Genomic DNA, 18470 nt, shown 5'->3' with positions numbered 1-18470 from the left:
TTTCGCGCTCGCGTTTGTGTGCATGTGTGTGAATGTGTGTGTGCTTCTGTGCGTGTATGTGTTTATTATTCCTATTTGTGTCCTTTTATTTTTGTGTTTGTTCTTGTAAGCATGCTGCATCCACCTCTTCCTTTACAATTTCATTAACTCGTCTCATTCAAAGCACCAAGTCCTGTGAATAGCAGGGCTGGCCTCTTCGATGTCATTAAATACTTACATTCTTGTCTACCTTGCCTCCTCAGTCTGCCATCTTGCTGTGTTTTCTCCTACTATTCTGACCTTGCTTCTTGTGCTGTTGTCGCAACGTGATTAACCAACTTGCACTAAAGAAACTTCTATCAGCTGTGACGACAGAAACATTGACCGATACAAAATGTTAAAAGCATCACGTGGCTTGCGCAATAACTTCGTCTCTTACCCCTGTTAACGTGTTTATGCATCAGTGCATACGGCAGCTCGCCAGGAGTGCACATGAAAGGGTGCCATATTGTGCAACAGCATCTTGCGATGTTGTTGCATTCAGTCTTAATAAATAGATGGTTTCGCTGCCCGTCACATGTGGGGGTACACATAACATTGTGCAGTGGATTATCATTTCCTGTCTTGACGCTTTCATCATTACAAATGCAGTTTTCTAGTGAATGGAGTCCAGCAAAGCAGTGCTGTGAGAGCTTTTTCAGCTTTCACCATTTATCACCTCACCAATATCACTGTCTGAATCTGGCCTTCATTTTGCCTACGGCTTGTAATGAACAAAGTGACTCACTAAAACACGTTACACCTTGCTGAACATTTTTCCGGTACGTAAATATCACAGAAAGAAATTCTAGCAAAGGTATTCACGTTAATAATTGTGCTTGCATTCACGTTAATGCCAGAGTCAGAAAAAATAAATTAAAAATTGACTATGCCAAGGCTGCGCTTTTCAGTGCATACTGCTAACAGAGCCATAAAGCGTGCTCTGACTACTGTTATTTCAACATGGGGCCCGACAAACTCGACGACGGCTGCCTGAATGAGCATTTTGGGCCTCAATAAGCTAATGATGTTTTATATTTATTCTCTTATTCTCATTACTTGTGTGAGCCAGATAACCAAAATAAACAATGCAACCACATGAATGTGCTTTGGCGTGCAAGCTGCTAACAGTGGCTGTCAGTTTCGTGTTGACTACTGGTATCGCAGGTGCACTGGCTATGACATGACTGCGATTTTCAGTGCATGCTGCTAACAGAGCCATAAAGCGTGCACTGACTACTGTTATTTCTACATGGGGCCCGTCAAACTCGACGATGGCTGCCGGAATGAGCATTTTGGGCCTCAATAAGCTAATGATGCTTTATATTTATTCTCTTATTCTCATTACTTGTGTGAGCCAGATAACCAAAATAAACAATGCAACCACATGAATTTGCTTAAAATCAGTTGCTGGGCGAGTTGGTACTTCATGCTAACATTCACAGCGCAAGACGAACACGGACACGAGGGGAGACACCACAAAGAGAAACCACATGTGAAAGGAGAAACCACATGAATGTGCTTTGGCGTGCAAGCTGCTAACAGTGGCTGTCAGTTTCGTGTTGACTACTGGTATCGCAGCAGCACTGGCTATGACATGACTGCGATTTTCAGTGCATACTGCTAACAGAGCCATAAAGCGTGCTCTGACTACTGTTATTTCAACATGGGGCCCGTCAAACTCGACGATGGCTGCCTGAATGAGCATTTTGGGCCTCAATAAGCTAATAATGCTTTATATTTATTCTCTTATTCTCATTACTTGTGAGAGCCAGATAACGAAAATAAACAATGCAACCACATGAATGTGCTTTGGCGTGCAAGCTGCTAACAGTGGCTGTCAGTTTCGTGTTGACTACTGGTATCGCAGCAGCACTGGCTATGACATGACTGCGATTTCCAGTGCAGACTGCCAACAGAGCTATAAAGCGTGCCTTGAGTACTGTTATTTCAACATGGGGCCCGTCAATCTAGATGGTGGCTGCCTGAATGAGCATTTTGAGCCCGCCAAAGATAATCAGAGTTAACAGTTGTATTTCAATTCAGATATACCAGCATTTAAACATGTTTCTATGCCACTTCTTAGATCAAGCACAATGTGTGCTGGACGTTGCTTATCAGAATTGAGCTTCTATTATAAGGAATACGCCATAAATGGAACTGCTTATTTATTTCGGAGGTCACGGAATGGATGGTTGTCTTTTGCGAACCAACGGCAAAAATTTTGGTAGCCCTAATAAAGGCTGTTCTTTCGTTAAAAGAAGCCGTTATGCTTCGTCGAGTGGCTCAATGCCAGACAGCTCGCAGTCGGAGTTGCTTTCTTCAGCGTCATCTTCACCCAGCTGGATGATGATGGGTTGAATGTGCTCACTCCCATACGTGTCAAGTCTGAACTTTGCCTCCAAGTCCATCACGTGCTGAATGCTCTTCGCCCAGTCTTCCACCGCTACGTGCTTGATTTTCTCCCTCAAGATGGCGTCGACCGTCGACAGCTTGAAGTCTCCGTTGTCCGCAGCGCTGCCATTTTTGACCTTGGCCCAAACAAGCTCAATGGGATTAAATTCGCAGTGGTACGGCGGGAGCCTGAGTACAATGCAACCGGCGCTTACAGCTGCAATGTCTACGATGTAGCTCAGAAAGCGTGACTTTACAGATGCCACCAGCTCAAGCAGCTGCTCCTTTATCATCCTTTCAGCGTAGGTGATCTTCTTGCTTGTGAGCCACTCCTGTATCTTCTTCTTCCAGGCCGTCGTTGGCAATTTCTCTTCTCGCCGGCTATGGTAAGGTGCATTGTCTAAAACAATGACGCTGCCAGCTGGCACCTTCTGCAGAACGCCATTAAACCAGCCCTCAAAGCGATTGCCGTCCATTTCCTCGTGGGATTCGCCTGTCGTTTGGCCTCGGAATACATCCAAGCAGCCGTCGACGAAGCCATCCTCGCTGCCGATGTGCGTGACGATCAGGCGCTGGCCTTTCCCAGAAGGTTGTTTTAGACCCGTGGTTAGGCCATTTGCTCGAGCGAACAGGCGTCCGCGCTTCTGCACCACGGTGTCTGTCCACACGATCGACCGAGTGTGTCCCGCCGTCACCCATGTCTCGCCCAGGTAGATCTTTCGGTCTTCCGCTCGGTAGCGCTCCACGTCACGGAGGTAGCGATTCCGCCAATCGGTGATGTCATCCCGGTCGATAAGCAGCGAGTTGCGGCTTCTCTTTTCGTGCTTGAAGCCGATCTCGGCAAGCAGGCGACGCACAGTCCACCGCCTTAGTGATGGGAGTTCCATACGTTCCGAGAACTCGGTAGTGATCTTTTCGACCGTCGGTATCTCGTTGCGGCGAAAGAAATTGTGCACACATGACATCAGCGCACACAACGTGAAGCTTTCAAACTTCGCGCTGCGTCTTTTCTCCGCATTGCGTGGGCGCTTTCGGGACGGCGTCGTCAGTTTGCCACCCGAAAATGCGAAGCTTTAACTTCCTTCCTCACCCTGAACACAGTCCTTTCGCTGACACCGAGCATGTCAGCGACAAACTTGCTCGTCTCCTCTACGCTGCGTTCAGGCTCCCTGTTACGCCAAAACGTGTAGCAGTGGAAGATCATGTTGCGTGAATCGCTGTTCAGGATGCGGCCGCTCTTGCTCTTGCCGAGGCTCCTTGGTGGTGTGATCATCGACGCGACACAAGGCTCGTTCGGCTACAAAGGCTCGCGTTTCGATGTCACCTCGCTGAGCTCCATGGCGGAAAAGAGGTACGGAATGCCTTGCGCGAACGTGCGTGAACTCACGAGATTGTAGGTTTGCAACCGCAAAAAAAAAGAAACAAGTAGCAATTGAAAAATAAGCCTCACACATTAAAAAAATAAGCTTGTGAAAACACACAAAAAGTACATATGAATCCTATGCTATTGAGCCAGACTGTTTTGTAATTACACGCCCGGTGCCGTTGATCTCGCTCCGTAGCAGACGACGCACACCGTTGTAGAAGGCACGGAGTTATTTTTCTCTCGCGATCCGGCATGTGCTGAAGCATTTGCATCATGATAGTTTTACTAAACCACTCATCAAGATACACAAATCTTATTTATACAGAGAAATATGCGTTTTAGAAGCAGTCACAATTTTTTGAGCGGGACTATTTCTTTAGTCGCGGAGGCAATTGGCTGCTGCGCTTCGGTCATCTGGGCGGGGCCTCTCCTGTCTTCTAAAGTTGTACCCGACTATAACTTTCTGTCGCGTCCTGTTACACTTGTCTTCTCTTGAAATCCACACCGTTACCGTTAAGGACCAGCGGTTATCTTGCCTTTACATTGCATGCCCTGTCCAAGCCCATTCCTTCCTATTGATTTCAACTAGGATGTCAATAACACGTGTTTGTTCCCTCACCCACTCCATCCACTTCCGGTGCCTTAATGTCAAACCTCTCAATTTTATTTTCATAGCTTCCTGCGATGTCCGTGCCTTAAGCTGAGCCCTGTTCGTTAGCCTTCGTGTTTCTGCCCCATGGGTTAATATCGGTAAGATAAAGCTGTTGAATACTTTTCTCTTGAGGGACATTGGTGAACTATCGTCCACTGTCTGAGATAACCGCCCATTTGCGCTCCACCCTATTCTTATCCTTCTAGCTATTTCCCCCTCACAATCCGGATCAGCGGCCACTACTTTGCCTAGGTAGATCTAATCCTTCAACACTTCAAGCCCCTCCCTACCCACTCTATCACATGCTACTAATTCCGCGATGCATCAGAATAACATAGCTTTCGCTGTTTTCTTTGATATTTAAAAGGCATTTGACATGGTTTGTCATCGAATCTTATTGCGAATATTATAAAGCTTGGTAATGCTGGCAGCTCACATATTTTTTCATAGCTATATATGTGGTCGAAAGCAAAGAGTGCTTATCAATGATCTCAATGGGGTGAAAGGCAAAGTCAAATGCCTCCGTCAGTGATCTCCGTCAGGTACGATGATACCAGCAGATAGGAGAGGTAAGAGACCAGCGCGTGCGTGGGTCGCTGGGGCCAGGACCTGGGTAGGAACCGCACTGGACTTGTGAGAACGTCCGCAGAGCAGTGGCGGGCTGCTCGATCCGGGCCTCAAAGCGGGACATGACAGAGGACTGCTGTATAATTGAGGACAGCGACGGTAGGAGAATGCGCGTCATAGACCCGATCAGCTAAGTGGCCGAAGCGATCGAGGGTCACGTCCCCTGCAGCAGCCAGGACGCGGCTGGTGGACTGCGGCAAGCACGCAGGAAAACCTCCCTCAACAATCCACCATTGGAGTCGCATTTCTTTCTCCCAGAAGCTGCCACATGGTAGTAAGCAGCTGGGAGGAGCGTCAGTCTCAAGATCTTCGTATGTGAGCAGGTGCTGAAGGCGAGAGCTCTCGAGCACTGTGGTGTGGTCCACAGTAATATTCTTGAGGCGCTGATATAGGTACCAAGATGACGTCTGCGACCACTTGAGCCGCGTCAGGAGACAGGCTTGAAAGTAGATGGTGAAAAGGAGAAGCAGTGACAGCGTAGAGGTAGAGCATCCGCCTCACGTGCAGGAGGACCGGGGCTCGAATCCCGTGCTACGCAGTTCTCCACCGGGCTTAGAAGCTAAGAAAAAAAACTCCGCGTGTTGCTGGAATTGCATAACGAGGCCTGGGGTGTGGCCTGATTTCGGTGACTAGAACCGACAACGCACATCCTCCCTACAGCAGGATTTGGCCAGTCTGGTGTAGTACTTGGCCACAACCTTCTATGAATAAGCAAATTAACCCTATGCCCTACGTCCCCAGTGGTTGTGGAGCAACTGAACAAGGCAGCGGTCAGACCTGTGGCGCAGCGGAGGGGGCTAAGAACCTCTGGCTCCGCACAGGCCGCCATTATAAACTGAACCTGGCGACGTTTAACTCTAGAACCTTATCCAGTGAGACTAGTCTAGCAGTGCTGTTCGAGGAACTAGAGGGCGCCAAATGATATGTGATAGGGCTTAGTGAGGTTAGAAGGGCAGATGAGGAGCATGCTGTACTAAAGGACGGGCACGTTCTGTGCTATCACGGATTAGCGGGCACACGAGAACTAGGTGTGGCATTCGTTATCAGTGAGGATATAGCTGGCATCATAAATGAGCCTTTTAGTATTAACGTGAAGGTGGAAGCTATCGCAATTCGGCCTGATGAGGTGCACAAGCTGAAGGTGGTGCAGGCCTACGCGCCTACATCCAGCCATGATGCCAGGTTGTTGAAAGCCTCTATGAAGACGTGAGATAGGCAGTTAATGGAGCAAAATCACAGTATATAGTACTAATGGGAGATTTCATGGCAAAGGTAGGCAAGAAGTAGGCCGGAGACAATGCAGTAGGCAACTATGGCTTAGGCGCCAGGAATAGTAGAGGGTAGTTATTAGTAGAGTTCACAGAGAGAAATTATTTACGGATCATGAATACCTTCTTTCGGAAATGAAAGAAGAGGAAATGGACGTAGAAGAGCCGCAATGGTTAGCGTAAAAATGAGATAGGATTCATACTATGCGCTCACCCTAGTATCGTGCAAGATGCGTATGTCATCAAAAAGGTACGTTGTAGCGACCACAGAATGGTGAGGTCTCGAATTAACCTAGACTTGAAGAGGGAACGGAAGAAGCTAGTGAAGCGGAAGTCCATCAACGATCTAGCGGCAGGAGTGAAAGTAGAGGAATTCAAGATATCACTGGAGAACAGATATTCAGCTCTAACTGAGCAGAGGATCTTAATGTTCAAACAATAAACGATAATTTCACAGCTATCATTACGGAGTAGAAGTAGAAGTAGGCGATAGAATGGTTCGATAGGATGCGGCAAGCTATCTCAGGAGACGAAAATTCTGATTAAGGAACGACAATGCATGAAAGCGTCTAACCTTGCGGGCGGAATAGAAGTGGCAGAACTATTAAAGTTAATAAATAAGCGCAAGGTAGCCTTCATAATGAAGTTTAACATGCACAAAATCGAGCATGCTCTAAAGAAAGAAGTAGCCTAAAAGCAGTCAAAACTAGTCATGACAAAGAGGGCAACGTCATTAGCAATAGGAGGCCAAACATTGCAGCAGGCACAGGACAGAGGGAGGTGCCGCCAAGGGGAGGGGTATATATAGCCTCCTATGTCATTAGCAACATGGATAAGGTAGTTAAGGTAGACAGAGAGTTCTATACAAATCAATACGGTAGCCGAAGTAATCAGAACGTTATTGAGAGAGGCAGTAACGCAGGGCAATGGGACATCCCACCAGTAACGATAGATGTAAATAAAGCTTTAGGAGCAATGCAAATAGGGAAAGAAGCTGGTGAAGGTCGGGTCACAGCAGTTCCTTTGAAGGACGGAGGGAAGGTTATGCTAGAAAAGCTAGCCACCTTGAATACGCAATGCCTTATGGCCTCAAGCGTACCAGAAGCTTGAAAGAATGCTGATATTATCCTAATTCATAAGAAAGCAGACGCCAGGGACTTGAACAGTTACAGACCGATCAGCTTACTGTCCGTTTCCCATAAGGTATTTGCTAAGGTAATCGCGAATAGAATCAGGACAACCTTAGTCTTTAAAGGAATATAGACACCTAAGATTTAGGGGCGTGTTTTCTTGTTTGTAATGATGCACACGGCATTGTTATAAATAGATTACCACCTGGCATACTCCTCCAGTCTCTAAATTTTTTATAATCACATTTCTTTCTCGTGCTGTTTCAGCTGCGGTTAACCGAATGAGGACTGCAACGTCAGCGTGTTCTTACAGGTCACACGAGAAATGAAAACAAAAACGCAATATGATCGCTACTTCCACATTCGTTGTCATTCCGACTCATGAAGAAGGCTGGCATCAGTACTGCAGTAATGTAAAATTATGAATCAGAGATTATATGGACGCGTTCTCATGCCTCCCGTTATACAAAACACGCTTTGACGTCACAGCTATCGTTTGGTTGTTTAAACTGAAACCGAAACAGCATGACAGAAAAAATAGTTATAAATTATTTAGCAGTCGTATGCGAATATGACATGGTGATTCATAAGCGTCTCCCACATCATTTAGAGAAAAAAACATGCCACCAAAATTAGGCGTCTTTACTCCTTTAATCAACCAAATGATCAGGCAGGCTTCCGTTAAGGATACTCCACAAGATACCATATTCACACTATCAATCAGATCATAGAGGAATGCGCAGAATATGACCAACGTCTTTATACAGCGTTTGTTGATTACGAGAAGGTGTTTGTCTCAGTGGAAACTGGCATTGCAGGCATTGCGGAAATGGGGTGTCGATGAGTCTTATGTGAAAAAACTGGAAGGTATCTCTAATGACTGTACAGCTACCATAGTCATTCATAAAGTCAGCAATAAAATTCCAGTAAGGAAGGGTGCCAGGCAGGGAGACATGGATTGGGTACAGTTGAGAATAAGGGCTACTAGAGAATACCTAAGTAATTGTCCATTTGCTATGACATTCCCTTGCTAAGTCTATCAGCAGGTTAGCTGCAAAGCATGATCAATGAGTTATGCAACCAAAGTAATGTTCAACATCTCGGAAGAGAACAGCAGTTCATAATTGGTAGCACGGTGCTGGAAACGGTATAGAAATGCGTCTCTTTTGGGCAAGTAGTGGACGCTGATCCTGATCGAAAGACGGAAATAACTCTAAGAACAAGAATTGCGTGGAGCGCATATGGCAGGCTCTCGGATCATGAATGGTAGTTTACCAATATCCCTCAAGAGAAAAGTATTTGACAGCTGTATCTTACCGGTACTCACCTACGGGGTAGAAACGTGGAGGCTAGCAAAAAGGGTTCAGCTTCAGTTGAGGACAACGCAGCGAGCTACGGAAGGAAAAATGAAAGGTTTAACGTTAAGAGACCGGAAGTAGACAGGGTGGGTGAGGGAACAAACGCGTATTAATGACATCCTAGTCGAAATCAAGAGGAAGAAATGGGCTTGGGCTGGGCATGTAATGCGAAGGCAAGACAACCGTTCGTGGTTAAGGGTAACACAGCGGATTAGAAGAGAAGGCAAGAGTAGCAGGGGACGGCAGAAAGTTAGGTGGGCAAATGAGAACAGGAAGTTTGCGTGCATACGGTGGGCACAGCTGGCAAAAGACAAACCTAATTGGAGAGGCATTTGCCCTGCAGTGGGCGTAGTCAGGCTGATGATGATGACGATGATGAACCCAAGAATTATCCGAGATGACACGGTGGAGATGGAAGTTGGTTTCCACCTGGGTGAACCACACCTGCGGGTTCTTGTGCTAGAACGATGGCTGGCTGAGCTGAATTGCTGTAACACCCCGTGTGCGCGAAGTAGCGTCAGGCGGAAAGTCCCTGACGGCGGTAAGTTGCTGGGGTCGGTCATTTGTATGTCCAAGTCACACTGTCAGGAAATCAGTGGGTTCCAGCGGACCACCAAAACGAGAGCTGCAACATAGCAGGCTTCTAGAACCGAACTGCCTGTGCCCTGCTTACGCTCCGGACACGTGCTGCTCTTCTTTATTTTCATCTTAAGCCGAATTCCGTAGCTGGCACCAAGGCACCAGCTGGGAGCGGCGAACTGAGCGCCACCGAGTTGCGGCGTCGGTGGGAGCTACAATTTTATGTCAGATGTCAAAAATAAACCTCTGGTGTACCGCAGTGTTCAGTTATGGGTCCCACAGTGACGCCGCTAATATAGTTACTGGTGAATATCGCCCCGTGAATAAAACTACAATAACGAGTGAACTGGAAACCTTGGCTTCCTGGCTCTTAGAAAACCGCAATACGATAAACGTAGCCAAAATTAAAGGCGTATTTTTTCATTCTCAGCAGAAGAGAATCAGCCTTTTTTTGCGCTTCAACCTTTTTTTTGCGCTTCCAGTACTTCTCAATCCACAAATCACATATGAGTTACTGTTGTGAATCTTCGTGAGAAACATACAAAATCTTCTAATCGTCTTTACTCCGCCACCAGAAATGGGCACTGGATGTAAAAACCCTGTCCAAGGGACATTTGAGGACTAAATAAATAAATAGATGTCTTCTAATGTCGATGATTCTAGGAGCTATATTTTTTTATGCTAAGCATGTTATTACGTGCCTACGATCGCGGAGCTATAAAATTTCACTTTTCATAAGCAACATATAAACACTACTCCTTGCCTTCCATTTAGCCTCTTCTCCCTACCTTCTCGCAGTAGATTGCAACGCAAGCAACTCTTTTAACATTCCCAAATGTAGCAGGGTATGTCGTGAACGCCTGATGGAGTTCAATGAGACCCAAAATATGGAACGAACTGCCAATCGGGGTAAAAATAGCCAGTAGTTCAAACTGACCTCCAAATTGTATTACAAGTATAATGAAATTTTGCCTGCAACTATTGCTTGGGGAATGCTGTTTTCATGCCTTTTTTGGTTTCGTTTTTATATTTTTTCTTTTCTATTTTTTCCTTCACTATGATTTTTTTTTATTCGAGAAGTGTACCATGAGGCATAAGTTAAAAAAGGAGGGGGGGGGGAGAATATACGGGTTTTAAAGTTAAAAGAAGGAGTGAGGAACCGCTGCGCTGAGGTAGTCGCACAGGTTGCTAATGAAACGGTTGTCCATAGTCAACTTCACGTAGTCACTTTCGCGCTTCCACTGCAGGCCCACCTCCCTGAGGAGCCGTTTTCTGATAGGAGCCGTCGCTGGGCACGTCCATAACAAGTGCCGCACATCACAAATGTCCGGTTCCGCGCTACAGTGAGGGCACCTGTCAGGTGCTGGCAGATCTTTGGCACGCCACCGATGACGGACAGATGGTGTCAGAGCCGCTCCTGCCCGAATCCGGTGCACGGATACCTCCTCCTGCCGAGTAAGACTACGGGGGAGAGGGTGCGAACACGGAGGAATTAAAGCGCGTGTTCGCTGGCGCAGAACTTCGGAATCGGAAACATGGGACAGGAACGGATCTGGGGGCAGAGGGGAAGGTGGCGGATCGTCTAATGTATGAAGATGAGTCATAGCATCCGCTTGAATGTTATGTGGATTCTGGGCATGACCGCGAATCCGGTGTATGCGCACAGTACATGGATACTTTGCGCAGAGCACATGAATTGATTGTGAAATCTGGAACGTTCGTCGAACAGCCCTAAGCTGTTTAAGGGCGGCGCGGGAGTTGGTGTAAATATGAACTGTATTGAATGTTGGAACGAGAGGAAGGGAATCAATGGCATTATAAATGGCTTGAAGTTCCAATGCCAGGGGAGTGCACGTATCCGCAGTATACGTCGCGCGAGAGTTGAGGTGCGGATGAGATGGACTATACACAGCAGTAACTCCCCTCTCTGCAGAATGTGATGCATCCGTGTATAATATGCACCCTTCAGGCAGATACGCTGCTGATACCGACGAGGAAACAGTGGGGCGATTGTCAGGGAGCTGGCAATATGAACACGGTGGAAGTGTCTTTAAACGATGAAGTTTGAGAGACGTTTTTCGAGCTCTATTTGCCACCCGTTGGTCGATGATTTCATTGAGTGTATTAAGATGTGCGAACTCCTGTAGCACAGGTATGGGTGTTAAACGAGGCAGATATGTTATGACACGCATATCCTCACGATTGATGGCTTCAAGGGCGTCCCACTGTCTGCGGGTGAGACGTTGAAATTGTGCCTGATATACTATCCGTGGCTGAAGGATAGAGCGCACCAGCTGGCGGGCCGTATGAGCACGTGCGCCACCAGAGCGCATAGCTATGCGATGAATCAGACCTAGAGTAGCGTGAGCCGATTTACGGGTGGCTGCCAGCCACGGGGTGCGAGTCCCAGATGTATGGAGAAGACCAAGAATACGAACAGTTTCTACCTGAAGAATCAAAGAATTATGTACCGTAAAATTTAAAGGGGGAGCTTTCCGTAAGCCGACTTTATTTCCAATTTGAATGAAACATGATTTAGAGAGAGTGTTAGACCCAGAGGTGGGAGGCGATATGTCAATACATCCAGAGCGTGTTGAAGGACCGAATGATGAATAGACGCATCTGGATGACAGTACCACAAGGTTATATCATCGGCATACGCAAGCACGCGGATAGAAGGAATGGACTCTAGGGCTCGAACAAGAGGAATTAAAGCCACATTAAATAATGTGGGGGCGAGAACGGAGCCCTGCGGCACTCCTCTAGTGGAAGTAAAGTTACCAAAGGGCTTTCCGAATAAACAAACGCTGAAGGTTCGATTTGCTAAAAAGGCGTGAATAGAGAGGAGGAACCGGTGAGGGAGACCAAGAGTTTGAAGGGAGGCAAGAATGGCAGAGTGAAGGATGTTATCATATGCCTTTGTTATGTCTTTATCGATTACGGTTCGTACAAGGTGACTCTGCGGAGAGTGGTCAAGCACGTCAGCAGCCAAAGTAGCAAGGCCGTCCTCCGTTCCAATTTGTGGGCGGAAACCAATTTGGGAATCCGGGTAACAATCATGAGATTCCAGCCACCATGACAAGCGTGCGGCTAGAATGTTTTCATAAAGCTTCCAGATGGTAGGCGTAAGGAAAATTGGGCGAAGGGCTGAGAGAGATACTGGAGGCTGACCTGACTTGGGTATTGGAAGCACAATAGAATGCTTCCAGTCTCCCGGCATGACGCCAGAATGCCACACTTCGTTAAAAGTATCAAGTAGGGTTTGCAAAGCCCTCCCTTCCAAGTTACGAAATAAGGAGTTAGGTATGCCGTCGTGCCCGGGAGTAGTAGTAGTTTTTAGACGTTTAATGGAGGCCAGCAGCTCTGCCATGGTGAGGTCAGAAGTAAGCCCTTCGGAGGGCTCTGTAACCGATAAGTCAGGTGGAGACGGAGCGGTGCAGTCATGATTTGGAAAAAATTGACGCGCAGCTTGTTGTGCAAATGTGTCCTCATCCAAATTCAGCGCGAGGCAAATGCTCTCTGTGTAATCTGCAACCTGAGAAGGGCGCCCCATGGCTTGAAACACTCTCCAAAGATGTCGACTGCCCTGCGTACAGAACAGGCGGGCACACCATGCAGCCCACCGTTGCCTGCCTAGCCGCTTTGCATAGCGCCTTGCCCGTGCGGTTGCGCGGTGAACAGTAGGAAGAGCCGATGGGTCATCGGGGTGACGAGTAGCGTAAAGATCCGCCTGGCGACGAAGAGCCCACAGATTCAAGAGATGTATGTCCGGGTTAGGGTCGTCTTCATTTACAGTAGTGGTAATAGTGTGAGTAGCGAGAACAGCAGAGAGAGTAGACAGTGCTGAAGAGGGGTTGAGTGTAGATAAATGATTGTCTGCGCGTACAGAGTCCCATGACGTTACTCGTACAGTGCGGCGTATTTTCCGTAGACGCGTAGGCGTGAGGGAGATAAAAATAGGGCTGTGATCGCTACCCCAAGTATCAAAATCAACAGCCCAACGAGGGTTACCGGGGCCTAACCACCAAGTCAAATCAGGTGAATACGGGCCACCTCGTGGGCGGGTAGAAGTATTCGGGTGGTTTAAAAGTTGAAAGGAATGATCCGAAAAGCTCCCTTGGATGTGCGAACCCCTTGAGGAATCCGATGGGTAACCCCACGCAGTGTGTGCGCCGTTGAAGTCACCACCAACTAGAATAGGGATACCCGAGTTGGTAGAACGTAGAAAACGAACCCATCCCAGATTGGGAGATGCGGAGCCAGGACGACTATAAAAAGAAACTAGGACAAGGGGTGTGCGTGCAGGTTTTACGAGAAGGGCGACAACCTCTTGACGTGTGTTGCACCACCGTGAAAGGTCGAGCGGTGTGTGCGGAACTGAACTGTGAATATAAATTGCATATTTACCTGGGCTGAGGGAGGAGGCGGTGCAACGGCGATCAGGGATAGAGGGTCAATGGTATGCGCAGAAACCTGAAAGGCGTGGGAGTGCATTATGCTCTTGCAGTAGGAACGCCCATGCCCTCAGCTTTCCGTCGCGAAGGCGGATGTTCACTTCAGAGGCCTTATTAGCGAATCCTCGACAGTTCCACTGCACCACCACCGATGATGATGCGCTATCCATGACGAGGCCGAAGAGTTTCCACAATAAGGGATGTCACCTGCTTCATCATCGCTAATATCTTATCCACTGTCGGGGTAGTCACGGCTAACAGGTGGTCGGCACCTGATTGTGGCCCAGTGCTTATCCTAGTTGATTCCTCTGATAATTGCTCCCGAGTTATTAGATTTCTTCGAGAGGATTGAGAGCGACGCTGTTCCCGGCGCTGGGTGAGTTCGTCTAGTCGGCGGCGAGCCTCCGCGATTGCATTGTCTAAAGCTGTGTCTTCATCTGTGGTATCCACATGTGATGGATGCACTGGACGTTTTGGCGTACCATTTGATCCGGGAAGGTGAGGCGCTTGTGCATATGTACGCTGGTGAGGAGACTTATGGTGAGCAGCGGGCTCAGATAAAGGAAGTTCAGGGAAGTCGTTGTCGTCACATGCGAGAGCTGCAAAGCGATTACTTGTAGGAAAATCCATTTTTGGAGGCGACTTGTGAAACTTCTTCGCTTGCTTCTTCTTTGGACAAGCGGGAGAGCGAATTTCATGGTCCGGCGATTTGCACAGGGCACAAAGAACTGTTGGTTCATTCATGTCGGCCACAGCTGCTGGATTAGGGCAGGTATTTTGCATATGTCCTTCTTTGCGGCAGTGAAACCAAAAAATACGACGATGTCGGAAGGGCTGTGGTTTGACGATCGCACCGTAGTAGGTAAGGTACTTCGGGAGAGTCAACGGGCCTACCAGGATGAGCAGGTATGAGCCCCGGCGACCCATAGGCCGTGCTTGCAGTACAACGTGAGTTGAGCAGCGAATATTTGCGCGCACCTCCTCGGGAGGGCTCGTGCTGTCGACATGATAAACCATGCAGCGGAGTGTGTCAGGACCAGATGCAAAATATATTTGCACCGGGACATGCTTGCTGTCATCCAGGGGGATCCGCGTAACTGCGCAAAGTTTCTGGGCGTCCATCAAGGATGACAAGTTTACCGTGATGGTGTTCGATGGGCGATGGACGACAAACCCGCAGTAGTTCGAAGAGCCAAGAGCATGGTCAATTGTGGCTTGAACATTCCGGGCAGGGATGGCAGTCATATCAAAGCGCAATGCAGGCTTGATGGTAACGCGGAACGAGTTCGCTGCAGGCGGAAGAGAGCCTTGACTCACGGGAGGCATCTGTGGAGGAGGCTCAGACGCTGGTGACGGCCCTTGGTGGGAATACTGAACTGGCGCGACGGGCACAGTTTCTTGAGGGAGTGCCACGGGCACGGAGGCGGTGGAGCAGTCCATGTCACAGGCGAAAGTCGCAGCATCGGAAGACGGCGCAGGCTGGAGGCCCAGATGCGCTGACGATTGCGTGGACGTGGAGGCTGCGTCAGGTGGCAACACAGCGGGCATCCGCGTAGCTGTCGTCGACAACGCAGAATCCAAGCAGACGCGTAGCGCGGCCTCGCTCGGTAGCGCCGAGCTAAGCCTAGCTGGCCCCTGAGGGTTCCGGTTGGGTTTTCTCACTTGAAAATGCGCCCACTTTGCCGGGAATTGCTCCTCAGGGGCGTCGTCAGCATTCGGTCTCACGGACGGCACTGTCCTACCCACGCCACACGCGAGAAAGCAGCGAAAAGCGAAAACACAGACCTAGAAGCAAACACGTAGCCACCCGCTAGGTCTTCGTCTTCTTCTCTCTTCACTATGTTATTTCCTCCGCTTACGAGATATTTTCTTTTGGAGTCTCTGGTGTTTTTTCCTTTCATTTTTGTTGTGTATTTTGTCAACGTGTACTATATCAGTAGTACTCTTGCGTGTAAATTGTGATTTATTTCTTCCGCCGTCCACCCTCTTCAGCTGAACATGTAATCTTCGCATTGGCAGTCCACCAGCCTTTGAAGCTATCTGCCCAAACAGTTTTTTTACATACTTCTTGTTTTCACGCCATAAATATCTGCGCGCACAGTCGCCAATCAACCACAATATATTCGCCATCTTGCGCATCGTTTGAACCCCTGGTCACGCCTCCCTTCCTGGCTACGAGAGTGCCCACGCGCTCACTCAAGCTGCAACCTTCCGGGCGCTGCCGACGGAAGCGGAGGAGGAAGCTGACAGAGACGACGACCTCGCGGATCTGCACGCTTACACCCACATCACAGAATATTACCGCACACAAAGAACACCACCACCACCACACCGGCCATTGACCAAGGTCGAGGCTGTTACATGGCGTCAACTTCAGACTCACAAGTATCCTAACCTGCTATTTATTTATTTTTTTTTATCGATACTGTTGGCCGGAGGCCGTTACAGGGTGGTTGCAAGACAAGATATACAAGATAGGAATGATGGTGCAGTCAAGAACAGACCAAAAGGAACACATACACAAGAAAAGGCATAAAGCAAGAAGAAACAGATAAAATACATCAGGGTGTCATCAGATTTTGCCGCAGCCGCCAGATGAGACAGGTGAATTACGACCAGGAATATAGGATCTTAATTGGACAAATTACCATCAATAACGTAGTAGCTATGTATTCCCAGCCGAAGTAAACAGTTTTGTTAGTACAGTTTCGAATTTATTTACGCTGTCTACTGTTTGTAATTCATGTGGAAACGAGTTCCATTCCTCTATTGTTCTGGGGAAAAACGAGTAATTATGTATATCTATTCGGGCTGAAATGGGCTGGATTTGCTCTTGGTGGCTGATTCTGGCTGTTCGAGAGATACGCTGTTTCATGTACTTTTTTGTATCGAGGTTAAACCAGTTACGGTGAATCAGATAGAGAAATCTTAATCTAGCTATCTCTCTACGTTGGGAAAGTGGAGGAAGGTTAAGTTTCCTGAGAATCTCAGTTACGGTGTCGGTTGAACGATATTTCGACAAGATGAACCTTGCTGCTTTTCTTTGAATTTTTTCAATTTTATCTGTCATATTTTTCCTAAAAGGGTCCCATACGAGGCTCGCGTACTCTAATGTGGGACGAATAAGTGTTAAATATGCGGCTAATTTAGTTTGTTCAGGAGCGAGTTTTAACTTTCGCCTCAAATACCAAAGCTTTTTGTCACCTGAGGAGCATATGTTTTTATGTGCGTTTTTCCAGTTCAGGTCATTCGATATGGTAATTCCGAGGTATTTAAAGTGATTCACATGGCTTATGGCCTTACCATCTATCTCGTAATCGAAAGAGAGTATATTTTTAATGTTATTCGTTATCCTTATATACATAGTCTTACTGTAATTTATTTTCATGTTCCACTTACTATACCAGTCACTAATTATTTTAATGCGAAATTGAGGGCGATCTGGTCATTGCGGCTGGCTACGGTAGTATAAATAAAGCAGTAGTCTGCAAAAAGCCATATTTTGATGTTAGAGTTAATCTTGGCTGTGGATGTCATTTATATAACTGAGAAAAAGGACCGGGCCTAGTACCGATCACTGGGGGACTCCTGACGTTACAGGTAACACTCCGGGTTTTGCGCCGTTTACTTCCACAAACTGCGTTCTTACTAAATGTGAATTAATCCATTTGATAATATCAATGTTAACGCAGAGCCTAAGGAGCTTATCAGAATTTTTGGGTGTTGAACACGGTCAAACGCCTTAGGGAAATCAAGGCAGACAGCATCTATCTGACCTTTCTCATTTAGTACGCTAGAAAAATCATGAATGGCTTCAGTGAGTTGCGTAACTGTTTACAATCTTTGTCTAAAACCATGATGGTTGGGAAAGAAGATATCAGCATTTCCGAAGTAATTAAACAAACTTTTTGATATTCCATGTTCCATAAGCTTACCACATGTGGACACAAACACTTGCTCATCCCCACCCTCTACCCGGACAAATGCCCGAGCTGACAACAATACCGACCTGCACTGTACCATTCCGTCTGGGCCCGCACAACACCACCCGGCGGCGCCCCACCCGTAACCCTCCTCACCTCTTCCTCTTCGGTAGATGCCCTGTCCGACACGGAGCCGACGGACCTGCGCCGGCTCACCGAGCAAGCCAAGAAAATAGCGGTGGCAAACGGGGCCATGGATTTAAAAATCATTCTACATAACTGAAATCCGTACTTGTTCACTTTTGTTCTCTTCCCATGTTTGTTTTCTCTTTCACATGTTAAACGCAAGAGCTTATTTTTAATTGATGTTAATCGGGAGAAAATGTTGTACGACATGCCCACCTGCTTGGTCTCGTTGAAACTTCAGTATTTGTAAATACATAAATAAATAAACCCTTCTTGAGACCGCTCTGAAGGGCACGAACCCGCAAGACCACCGACACTTGATGTGGTGGGTCTACACGATCGCGGCGGCACAAGGAGCCCATGACTGAGGGCTCCACTGATGAAGACGGGCTGCAGAGTTTATTATGTCTTCAAACCGAACCAGGCAGGCAAATCTGTCAAAGTATTTAGTTTTAAAATAAACTTTTGTAATAAAACTTTTCAGCCTTCTCCTCCTCGAGCCAATCCACGCCGTC

The 18470-nt window shown here is 47.5% G+C and overlaps 1 pseudogene; it reads right to left on the bottom strand.

The window, feature by feature from the left end:
- Positions 1-3019: 3019 nt before the first annotated feature.
- LOC144110210 (uncharacterized) lies at positions 3020-3685 on the bottom strand (annotated as a pseudogene).
- Positions 3686-18470: the final 14785 nt, after the last annotated feature.

Source organism: Amblyomma americanum, chromosome 11 (genome assembly GCF_052857255.1).
Source record: "Amblyomma americanum isolate KBUSLIRL-KWMA chromosome 11, ASM5285725v1, whole genome shotgun sequence".
Taxonomy (NCBI): Eukaryota; Metazoa; Arthropoda; class Arachnida; order Ixodida; family Ixodidae; genus Amblyomma; species Amblyomma americanum.
The sequence above is the reverse complement of the archived record's forward strand: the minus strand, read 5'-3'. Positions and strand labels throughout refer to the sequence as shown.